This window comes from Tiliqua scincoides, chromosome 6 (genome assembly GCF_035046505.1).
Source record: "Tiliqua scincoides isolate rTilSci1 chromosome 6, rTilSci1.hap2, whole genome shotgun sequence".
NCBI lineage: Eukaryota > Metazoa > Chordata > Lepidosauria > Squamata > Scincidae > Tiliqua > Tiliqua scincoides.
Window position 1 is genome coordinate 3996488 of NC_089826.1, and position 10217 is coordinate 4006704.

General features: G+C 49.7%; 1 protein-coding gene across 2 annotated transcripts in view; it reads right to left on the reverse strand.

Annotated features, from left to right (window-relative positions):
- Positions 1-9225, reverse strand: part of RNF24 (ring finger protein 24) — a 62753-nt gene extending 53528 nt beyond the window's left edge. Inside the window, exon 1 of one of the 2 annotated variants that reach the window (XM_066632699.1) lies at positions 9152-9225. The gene's annotated coding sequence lies outside the window, so the exon portion shown is untranslated. Of the gene's footprint in view, positions 1-5500; positions 5586-9151 lie in introns of those variants that run through there. The other variant, XM_066632701.1, reaches the window with a different exon arrangement.
- Between the last annotated feature and the right edge of the window lie 992 nt (positions 9226-10217).

Here is a 10217-nt window from a genome sequence, read left to right on the forward strand (position 1 = left end):
CATGTATGAAAACTGGGTTACCCCAGGGCAGCTGGACCACCCCTTTTGCTCATTAATCTTTTCCCTGAGATCCCCACTACATATTTCTTATTAGAGAAGTTAAAATATAACCATGTGTCCCAAGCACCAATTATGTACTGTGCTCCATTTATATTTTAGATCTCTCCACAGTGATGAAAGCTGAACAGACACAAAGTATAATCCAGTGCCCAGGTCCCAAAGAGAGTGATGGGTTGATAGCGGGAAGAGTCCCTAGGCTGGATCTGCAAGGCTTTCATTCAAGCCCGTTTGTTACACGTTTTGTCGTAAGCCGAAGTGGGAAAGTTTAACATTGCACCACTTCCAGTGTGACAGTGCTGCGTCCTGTCCTTGAGGTGAAAGTCAGGCCACTACCTTCAAAATGCCATTTTTAAAAGCTTGGGCTTTTGGCGGTTTCATTTTCAAATGAGCTTAGTCCAAAACAGATACACATTCCACGGATTTCCCGTCCCAAGATTTAGCCAAGAATAACACAAACATTATGCAACCAGAGATCTGCAGCCAAAGGTCCGGCTGAGTACGCAGAATTATTACCCATGTGCAACATTTCAGTTCACCCTGCCCCTTGAAGTCCTGGGCTCACCAGTCCACAAGCTGTTTGCCTCCTTGCATCAATCCCTCCATCTCTCCAAGTCCAGTCTGAAATTTCCTGAACCGCCCCCTGTTCTTTTGTAGCCAGGGCACCTCCTTTGACCCATCTCCTGCTTAGTTCCTCAGCCTTTCCATTGCTGTTCTTGCCAGCAACACCTCTCCTGTCCCAAGGTCCAGCCTTCTCCCCTCACAGCAACTGTGTGGATGACCAAAGGTGCTGCGATCACCCTCTTCCCTTTCCGCTGTTGGTGTGGCGAACGTCCTAAATTCTCATAGCAGCTCCAGCCAATGGCACCCAGTGGTCTTTGAAAGTTACAAGGCTGCAGGATTTAAGTCTATTCTTTAAGATGTTATGTAGTTAGAGAAGGGTAAGTCTACAGGAACTTAATCCATGACACGCCATGCCTGCTGCCCCAGTTGCCTTCCAAGAGGTGTTTTGTTCTCCTGTCTGCCAAGTGGCTGATTCTTCCCAAGCTAGTCTTTTCTTCCTCTATGCTTCTGAAGGGACAGAACTGGCTTTTGCGTCACAGAGCTTGCATAATAGTTGTTTAGATAACAGTACCTGGAGCAGAATCTTCAGTAAATAGCAGCAAAGGTAATCAGCCAGTTCATCTGTGTGAATTTTATGATGCACCTGCTCTAATAGACCCCAACAGGATATGACTCGCGTTTAACATTATCCACGTAATGGTACCACGCTAAGCGGCAAATTGACTCCGGGGATCAATGCTTCAGCCTCCTTTCCGGGAGAGCGGTTTCAACCACACTCTGAGAGGCAGCCCCAAGAACCGTTGCGTCAGGAGTGGCTTGGGATAGGATGGCCCAACACAGATGCGGTTTCCAACCCATCCTGGTTCACCAAGTAACTCCCCGTATTCCCTAAACAGTAGGGAGTTCCTTTTGTACAGGTCCCATTTCCTAGCGAGTAGAGAATACTGGAGACATGGGGTGTCTTTCAGATATTTGTTTATTGACAACTGTACAAATTGAGCTCAAAAGAGACAGGCAAAGAGACAGTGCTAGCCTGTAAAAAGAAACATTTTCCCAAAAGCAGCAGCATACACTTGGCCTTCCTCTAGCAGCAAAACTCAGACTTTTGTGGTCACCTCTGAAGACTACATTGACTTCCAAACCTGTAGTTGGGGTATAAACAGGTGCTAGCAGCTACCACCTATCTCTGCTATGAAAGCAATATCTTTAGCAATCAGCTAAAGAAAAGCTTACAGATCAGGGTTTGGTGTCATTTTTTTTTTTAAAACCTCTGCTACGTATATCTGGACTGCTTCTTTCACCATCAATTCAACTGGTTTCTTCTCAAGAAGTTATTGAAAACTCAGCTTAGTTTCTCTTACTTTCCCTTCACAAAATGTGCCTTTTCTTGATGGATCTTTGGCATGCTCTCTCCCCAAATCCCTTTTCCCACATGTGTTGCACTAAAAAGATTGCCAGCTACAGGTATTTTGGCAGGGCACCTAGTCTAGCGATAGCTGTGGTGTTAGTGGTGGTGATGAAGCAGCTCATATCCTCACTTGCTTGCCACTGATGGAGAATGACAGTGGCACAAATTCATGCTTGGGTGCACATGCTGACTAGCAGTTGACATACAATTGACCTGGCTGCTGGGGTGGAAGAGCAGATCACAGGGCTTGGCTGTACATCAACACACAGCTAGCATTGAATTGATCCATGGATTTGTGCCCACTGTCCCTATAACTCAAAACACAAAGAATGAGGAGAGAGGAAGCTATCAGACAGAAGGTAACTTTGCAGGGTCACATCAGAATAAAACATTACCGTTGCTGCTCTTGAATCACTTAAGTGTGATTCTCTGCACGAGCCTTGTGGGAGCAGCAAAATTCGCCTTTATACATTTCATTTTTATCCTACCTTTTTCTCCAAGGCAGCATGCATGGCTTCCTCCTCCCCAACTCTATCCTCACAACAACCTTGTGAGGTAGGCTAGGCTGAGAGACACTGCGACTGACCCAGGTGGGTCACCCAGTGAGCTTCGTAACTAACTTGTGAATTTCAACCTGTAATTTGAACCTGGACACTCATGGTCCCATTTCAAACACTCCACCGCACTGATCTCAAAGTCCCATACACAGCCAATCAATCAGCCAATATTCAGAGGGATGTCACCTCTGACCCTGGTCGGTCCATTAAGCTATCAATGCCTACACATTTACGGAGGGCGGCTCCATCAACCAGTATGTTACTCTGGTCTTTTCAAAGGAAAAGCAGCATACAAGTATGTTCATATAAATGAACTACCTTGCTTCACTGTGTCCGTGTAACAACAACAGCCCTGCAAAAGAAAGCTTGGGGAGGGGTGAACAAAAGTACCTTCAACACACCTGCTCCTCTTGGTTGTCTCTTTCCCTCTCCCCCACCTGGTTCACCTAAATGCAGCTCTTTGTTTTGAGGCTCTTTGTTTTGAGGCTTTGTTTTGTCATTTCAAAATACAGTTTCTCCCCTTTTCCTCCTCCCTCTACCCATGATAAAAAAACAGACCACATTAAAGGATCCTAAGTCCTTTCCTGCTCCATGCAACTGAAGACCACAGCTCTCGGCTTAGGGTGGGCTGCAAAGTAAAACAATTCAGTAAGAGATGAAGGAGCTTCCACTCATTTACTTCTGGGTCGTTTCTGCTGTGGCCACTTGCCCCATTGTCTTTGTTTCCCAACACCTTTTGTTTCCCAACCCTCATATGTTGTTTCCCAACATGCCATCCCTGGATTTATGACCACAACTTCCTGCTCATATTTGAACTGGAGTTTTAAGACTTGGGCTGGGGTGAAGATTCAAATGAAGACAGGCAATTAATTCCTCAGTCTCCATCTCCCCAAGAACACCAGGCAGTCTGGATCTTTCAGTTCCAACCTAATAGGTTCAGGGGAGCATAAGAAGAAGGGTAGAGGAGACAAAAGAGGGACAATGACGTTGACAAACCTGGTGGCAATGGTGGCAGTAGCAGAGACCACTTCATAGCAGCACTCTGGAGTCCATCAACCTGATCAACCCTCCAGTACTAGGCAGTGGGCTGAACAGAGCTATGGTTTGCAAACAGAAGGTGACTGGCCCTTGTGTGTGTCATGAAAAGGATGCAGGTTAATGTCCACCACCTCTAGTTTTTTTTAAAAAAAAGAGTAGCAGAGCTGCAAAGATCCCTCTCTGCATGACATTTTGGAGAGTTGTCCCCAGTTAAAGCAGACAGCACTAAGCCAGAAGGACTCATGATTAGACTTAGCAGAGGGTAGCTGTGTGATCAAGAAGTACATGGGCACCTTATATGGCTAGGGTGCCAAATGGAAACACAGGCTTTATTTACACAGAACCAGCTTGGCTGGCATCCAATTTGTGCCAATCTGGAGAATGCCAGGCTGCAACTAGAGTCTGGACATTTAAGAGAGAACCACCACCTTCTCAAGACCCAAACTGAAGGTTTTTTTGCCAGGTCCTCTCCCTTTCGGAGATTAGATGGCTGGTTATGGGAAAGAGAGCGCCCAAACTATGGAACTCCCTATCAACACATGCCTCCTTGGTGCCACCACTTACCTTTGAGACCACCAGGAAAGCCAGTCCTGTTCTTACATGCCTTTAGTGTAATTTGGTTATCTGCCAATTTTATTGCCTTATGTTTTATCTGCTTTTTTTTTAAAGCATTGCTGTTTGACTGTTTTTGTTGCTATATTTTTATTTTAAGCCACTCCAGCACTCCTGCAAAACGGGTAGAAACATCTTAAGCAAAACAAGCAAACAGGTGGCCGATATTTCTTTCCATAGTGCTATTTGTGCAGTTTCTGCAGAGATGTTAGAAACAAGGAACTGAATACATGAAGATCATTGTCAGCGCTAACAGGTTAACAAAAGGGGCATTTCCTAGCCCTGCCTCCTAATGACCTTACACAAAGTGTATCGGGGTGAGGGGGTAAGCCATGGCCTAAGGATCACAGTAGGGTCTTGTCCTGCAAGGCATGGCACACAGTAATTACACTGTCACCATGTGCCAGGACAAGAAGTCTCTAAAGGCTCAAACAGGATCTGCTTTTGACCTGACTAAGATTTCAGACAATATGGGGTCAAATCAATAAGTACAACTTCAGACTGCAGGTGGGGGGGGGGAGAGAATTGTGTGATTGACTTTCTCCCACCAAATAAGATTTAAAGCACGGCAAACTAGCACCCTGCAGTCTGCAAACTAGCACCCTGAAAACTAGCAGGGGGGAACACTAGGCTAGAACCCCAACATCTTAATTTCTTATTTACCCCTGCTAATTGGGTAAGATGCACTTTTTCAAGTGGGTGCTCCTTTTTTTTTTTTTTAGCAGGGGGAGAGTAACTGGCCCACCTCACCCCAGCACTGTCTGTTCTAGTGGCTGTCTGCTGGTATTCATTTGCATCTTTTTAGATTGTGAGCCCTTTTGGGACAGGGAGCCATTTAGTTATTTGATTTTTCTCTGTAAACTGCTCTGTGAACTTTTAGTTGAAATGTGGTATATAAATACTGTTAATAATAATATGAGCAAGGAGGACATTTGTGTAGGTGTGGGCAGAAACCATCCACTCCACCTGCAATCTGAAGATACCCAGTTCAGGAAGAGCTGAGCCCAGATAGGACTTGTACTGATTTGTAGTTGAATAGGGACATGACAACTTCCCCATACCAGTACAAGGGGGAAGGACCTTTCTAGCCCTCTCCAATGAGATAAGAGTCTCTGAAATGCAATCATCACAGTGCCAAAAGTCAAGAATGGGAGGGGCCCTGGACAAACCCCACCAACTACAGTGATTGCGCTATGCAGAACAAACCAGAGAGTTTCGGCCTGCAAGCAGTGCCACATGCTGTGGGGGCAAAAATTGCACCAACCTGACTTGGAAGACTATTCCTTCTCAGCCCCAAGTATAGCCGTCGAGGTCCACCCGCGCAAGGGATTGGTTTCAGCAATTTTGCCTCAACGTTGGAAGCAGTACCTGTAGAACAAATTACAACTCCAGGCAAGGATTTGTTTATCGCCCTCGCTCAGCCCAGGATACTTGCCACCCATCTCTCACACACCCGCCAGGTGGGCAGGTGCAGGCACCCGCATGCATCAAGAGGTCTCGAAGAAGCTCTGCTTTGGGTCCCCCTGCTGACAGAGGTAAGGCAGGTGGTGACCAGAGATGGAGGCTTCTCTGTTGTGGGACCCACCTGTGGAACTTCCACCTAGCAGCTGCTATCCAGGGTGTCAGGCAAAACAGAGTCTTTCCCAGCCCTACCTGGGGACGCTGCCAGGGACTGAACCTGCTGGGACCTTCGAAGAACAAGGGATGTGTGCTACCACTGAGAGTTAGTCACCTTTTCTTTTCTTTGCTAAAAGAAACTTTAAATTTCAAACCCTATTGTTCCAAAAAGTAAACCACATAAAATCTTCTACCATTTCATTGTTGGCAACCTTCAGTCTGGAAAGACTCTGGTATCGCGCTCTGAATGGTGGTTCTGGCACAGCGTCTAGTGTGGCTGAAAAGGCCAATTCGGGAGTGACAATCCCTTCCACACTGGGAGCAAGTGCAGTCTGTCCCTGGTCTGTCTCCCTGGCTATGGGCCTTCCTTCTTTGCCTCTTTGCCTCAGACTGTTGGCCAAGTGTCTCTTCAAACTGGGAAAGGCCATGCTGCACAGCCTACCTCCAAGCGGGCCACTCAGAGGCCAAGGTTTCCCACCAGTTGAGGTCCACTCCTAAGGCTTTCAGATCCCTCTTGCAGATGTCCTTGTATCGCAGCTGTGGTCTACCTGTAGGGCGCTTTCCTTGCACGAGTTCTCCATTTACACTGACTCTTACTTAGAAACAAAAATCATTGGCCCAGAAGTGACTGAGGTTTGACAATTAACTTGACAGTTTCTGTTAAAACAGCTAAGTGTCTCCTCTGTGTACTATACATTAATGATTGATTTCACCCAAACATCTCATCTCAAATTAACGGAAGGGTTCTTGTGTACAAGTCACTTCTTCACTATTGGCTTTTTTTGCTGGTGGAGTTCTGCATTTTTTAGATTGCAAGACCTTACGGGATAGTTATTTGATGTTCTCTGTAAACCACTTTGTGAATTTTGTTGTTGTTAAAGCAGCATAAAAACATTCTACAAAGAAGTCAGCCATAAGCAAGGAGGAACCAGAGAGAGATTGGAACTGAATAGCACCACAGCTAATCCTACAGATGTTTTCTGTACACCTCCTCCCTTCCTTCAGAGAAACAAACCCAGACATTTTTTAACATGACACACCAGAAGAAGTCATATTTTCAGAACGCTCTCAGTGATGGAGGTCTGCTGGAGGCCCCTCCTCCCCTAGAAAGCTGCCTTACAAATCAGGAGCGCCAAAGAGCCGCAAGGGTGAACTTGACAAAACGCAGGAATGCACACAGCCGGCCACTTGCGAGGAGTCCTGCGAGAGGAGCCACTGAGCCGGCTCTGCGTGTCGCCACGCACGTTACAGGCACTGTTGAGAACTACAGATGAAGATGAAGGGAAGGGAAGCCAGACAGAGCCACATGCATCAACATCCATTGCCAAAGGTTCTTAAACACCACATACACACACCCACACAGGAATGTTAGGGGTTTGGCACCTTGTTTCACAGTTGCAAGAGGGAGGGAAAGAGACACATTTGCTTGTCATATGAACAGAACCAGCTCCACTCCACAAAGCCTCCAAGGAGTAAGACGTTTTCAAACCCCAAGTTTTGCCTGATGTGCTATGATTTTTTTCCCCCAGACTCGGCAACTTAAGCCATTTCTGCCCAACGTTGCATATACACAACAGGGACCAAATATGTGCAGTTGTGGGCCAGGCAAACATGGGTTAAGAATCTTTCCTTCCCAGCCCTCAGAATCCTAGCACTTTGTTCGATTCCGCTATAATCAAAAGCTTTGGAGGACACTAATAAGCTCATTCTTATTCTCTCTCTTCTCCCTCTGTCTAGACATTTTAAAAAAAAATGGATAATCTAGTCCAACTTTCCCCACGCAAGCCAGAGCACCCAGGTCTCTAAGCCCTACCTTACAGGACAGTACCACTACTGAAAGACTCCACATGCGGAAAGGCACATTAGATCTAAAGTAGGAGCTGCAAGCTTTTACAACAGACATGACAGGAGATCAAGGCTCGTCTTCAAGGCTCAGAAATTTCCATCCCAGCCCCAGAAGGAAAAAGCCATGCCCAGGCTTCAGTGATGCTCCCTGCATTTGCAACAGCTCGGTTCACTACAAAGGAGCGGAGAGGGCACTGCACCCCAGCACTGCAGCCACATCTGATGGCAATGCCCAAATTAGAAACTGGGTCAGGCCCTTGGGGAGCTGAACTTTTCCCCACAGCCAGGGCGGTTGCAGCAGAACCTGCCCCTCCAAGATGCCCATCAGTGAAGACTGCCAAGCACTTTAAATGAGGGACGCCTGGTGATGTCCACAAACAGCCAAATCTTCCCTGCAGAATAACACCCCACAGCAGCCCCATTTCGTCAAGTGTGGGGAAGAACTCACCAGTTCACCCACTCCACTGCTACCTGTGCTAACTTACCATCTGCTCTAGACACCCCAGATATCGTCCCAAGCCCACCTGTGCCAAACTCCCACAAAATGACTCTGGGCTCCCCACTTGGTTAGCCAAAAACACCTACAGCCCCATAGAAAACTCTCAGTTCCATAACACAGCATGGGACAGGGCATCCCACAGCTGCCTGGAAGGGGAGACGACTCCCCATAGCCACAGAAGCTACAGCCTCCCCTGCCCCCCATGTTCCATCCCATAGAACAAAACCAAACCTGCCTTTTGGGGGGGGGGCAGGAAGACCCTCCAGCACCCACAGCTGCTCCCCAGAATCTTCCCTCCACCTTTCCAAGTCCCCCCAGAAGAGACAATGCCCCACTGTACCTCCCCCCTCCCCCGGAACCCCAGAGCCAGAAGTCCCCCTCACCCTCAGCCCCCCAGTCAGGTCTTTCCAGCAAGGAGCCCCCCAACCACAACTGCACCGCAGAGAACTCCCCCCACATGTCACTGACCAGCAGCAGCTCCAGAGAAGCCCCCTCTCTTGCAAGGGGCCCAAAGGCCCCCCCCCAAGTCTGCAGAGAACTCCCCCCACATGTCACTGACCAGTAGCAGCTCCAGAGAAGCCCCCTCTCTTGCAAGGGGTCCAAAGGCCCCCCCAGTCTTGAGTGTCACAAAGGCAGACCCCCCCTTGTCTCCCCACATTCCAGCACTCAACGCCCTCCACCTACTTGGCTAGCATCAGAGACACCCCGGGCAGCATTCCCTTGCTTGGGGGGAGGAGGAGGACACCCTCCTCCTCCGAACCCACTGACTGTGTGGGGCAGAAACTGTCCCCCGGTCTGCACAGCCCTGCAGCAGACACCCCATTCTGCACTGCCCCTGCCCCCCAGCGCAGCCCTGGGGCAGGGAGCAAGCCCCACTCCCTCCCCGGGGAGACCCCAGGCGCCACTGCCCCCGCCCTGGGCCGGAGCAAGGGGGGCTCCGCAGGCACGACTCACCCAGGGAGGGACGCGCTGCGGAGACGGAGGCGGCACCGGCGGGAGAGCTGCGAGGACTGGCGGCGCTTCTCAGCCCCGCTGCGCGCTCAGTGCCAGGCTGGGGCAGCCGAGAGGAACCCGGATGCGCAGCTCTCCGCCCCCCGCTCGGTGCTGGGCGGGGGAGGCTCCGCTGCCCGCAGAAGGGCGAGCCGGCTGGGCGGCTTCGCGGTCCTCGCGGCGCAGGCGCCGGAGCTGCGGCTTTCCCAGGCTGGCTGATGCGCTCCTGGCCCCGCAGAGCAGTGGGCTGATGGGGGCGGGAGAGCCCTGCGGAGCTCAGTGGGGCTGGCCCCCAAGCAGGGAGTGGATGGAACAGTTCCCAAACTGTGGGTCCCTGGCCCACCGGTGGGTCCCAACCCAGTTCTGGGTGGGTCACGAAACCGACAATTAGTCTAGACCGACCGAGCAGTGGTTTCCAAACTGTGGGTCCCTGATCCACCGGTGGGTCCCAATCCAGTTTTGGGTGGGTCATGAAACCGACAATTAGGCTAGACCGACCGAGCAGTGGTTTCCAAATTGTGGGACCCTGGCCCTCCAGTGGGTCCCAACCCGGTTTTGGGTGGGTCACGAAACCGACAATTAGACTAGACCGACCAAGCAGTGGTTTCCAAACTGTGGGTCCCTGGTCCACCGGTGGGTCCCAACCCAATTTTGGGTGGGTCACGAAACCAACAATTAGACTAGACCGACTGAGCAGTGGTTTCCAAACTGTGGGTCCCTGGCCCGCCATTGGGTCCCAACCCACTTTTGGGTGGGTCACGAAACCAGCAATTAGACTAGACCGACCGAGCAGTGGTTTCCAAACTGTGGGTCCCTGGCCCGTCAGTGGGTCCCAACCCACTTTTGGGTGGGTCACGAAACTGATGATTAGACTAGACTGGCCGTTTTCAACCACTGTGCCGCGGCACAAGGGAATTTGCACGCTCCAAGAAGGCCTTTCCAAAGGCAGGAAACAAAACTGAAAGCAAGGCTTCAGGAAAATGGGTTTCAGGCCAAATGCATCAGGAATGAAGCCACTCGGCATCCCATG